The following is a 2,118-nucleotide window of genomic DNA, read 5'->3' on the forward strand; positions in this document are numbered from 1 at the left end:
CACCTGAGAACATCTCAGCTGTGGGGAAAGGCCAGAGCTCTGTGACAAAGCACTTGCTTCATGTGTCCAAGATTCAGTCCCTCACACCTCCAAATAAGACTGGAGTCAGTGTCAACAGCACTGGTTTAGATGAACCAGTATTCCGACTACACCATTATATTATTTATTTTATTATTTATTATGTATTAAATTTGCGCACCGCCCTTCATCTGAAGATTACATGGCGGTTCATGACATAAAAATACAAAATGAGGACACAAAATACATAATAAAACGAAAAACAAATCAATACCCTCCTACTTTCCCACAAGCACATTTAAAAGGCCAGTAAATGTTCAATCTGCCAAAGGCCTGGTTACAGAGAAACATTTTCACTTGGCACCTAAAGATATGTAATGAAGCTTGGCTGAAGATATTAAAGCTTGACGGAAGAAAAAAAGCACTTGGAGGGGGAACAAAATATGGGGTGGTCAGCTGTGAGGTACCTTTCTGAGTGCCCCTTTTGATTCCACCTGCAAGATCCAGACAGACAAGTTTAAACAAATGTGTCATCTGTTGTTGCTAAGTCTAGCTTGGCTTTGGCCCCAAGGCAAGGACTAACAGGACTGGAAATCTCTGTTTCCTGTATCCTCCAACCTTGGCTCTGAATAGTCACCTGCCCATCGCTTGGAGCTGTGGCAGGTTGCCTCCAGCAGGTCTCCTCCCATCCAGTTGTCTCCCCTTTCAGCTTCACAATCTGGAATGGTAACCTCACTGGGATTGTTTACAGTGCTGCCACATCTGTTACCCACAATGCTCTGGCATGAGCATGAAGCATGACATTGTGAGAATTTGAAGGTAGGCAAGAGAGATCTGAGGAAAATATAAAATCCATAACATAAACACAATTCTCACAAAGGACCAAACCCATCATAACAAATCATCCAACAGTGATGCTTAGTAGCAGCAGCTGAATAGAATCAATTTGTCTAATCGGGTCAAATAATTTCCTCTGAAAGCCTGCAGAGAAAGGAGCATCTTAACCCACTGCCTTAAACAGGGCTGGGAAACCTTGTCCTGCCTGAGGGCCACATTTTCTTCTTGGTAACTTTCTGAGGGCCAAATGCCAATGGGGGTGGGGCCAGGGCAAAAAGTGGGCGGAGTAACAAATGTGAATATTACCATTTTAAAACAGGCACATTTCTATGAACGTTCTCACATGCCTTGCTATCCTCTATCAAGGCAAGCAAAAGTTCTTTGATAACACATCCCAACCAGGCAAAAACAGTCTGGTTGAGGCCAGACTGAGGTGGATGGGGCAGCCCCCCATGAGCCCCGTGGACCCGCATCCATTGACCTTACTAATGAGAAGCAGGTCTAAGTAATGACCTGGATGGGAGGCAGCCTGGAAACTTCATGTATTTATTCTGCCATCGTGGAAGAAAGGCAGCATTAAATAGAATCAGTACTAAATAGAATCAATACTAACATGTTCCTCTTGCAAGTTTTTCTGTGGCTTTTTAATCTCTTCATCAGTGTGGGATATTTTCCGTGGATGAGAAAAGGGCTGGGAAACCATCATAAGACCTTGATATTTCCAGGAGCTCAGGAAAGACATTGAAGATGGGAAGAGCTCATGACAAAGGCCTGTGTTGGAAACCTCTGGGATCCCAAGAAAACATTAACAATTGCATCCCAAACAATGTTCCCATTGGCGTGAAATGGAGTGAAAGAGGAGCTGTGTGGGATGATGAGGCTGTGGTATTTAACCAAAGTGTCTCAAACACAAGCCAATATTCCCTCTCCTGAAAATATGTCATTGCCCCGCCTTGGAAATAATTGCTATGCAGCTGAACCTTTTATTTGTATATTTTGGTAGGGAACAAGGATCTGCTGATGGACAGTGAGCTGGTGCTTAGGAGAAGCTTCCTCTTGTCTTTCCATGGGATTTCAAATAAGTCATTACATATCTCTTAAATAACCTATTTGACACAAAGCTGAATAGCTCTTAGGTCATGTCTGCAACACAAGTTAAATCACCTATTTGAGTTGGTGTGCTACATTTGATTCAATCAGGTGTGGTACATTTGAAGCTAATTACCATGTGTTCATACACCCTTGGATTATAGAATCTCCTTC

This window comes from Podarcis bocagei (genome assembly GCF_964188305.1).
Source record: "Podarcis bocagei genome assembly, chromosome: 10".
NCBI lineage: Eukaryota > Metazoa > Chordata > Lepidosauria > Squamata > Lacertidae > Podarcis > Podarcis bocagei.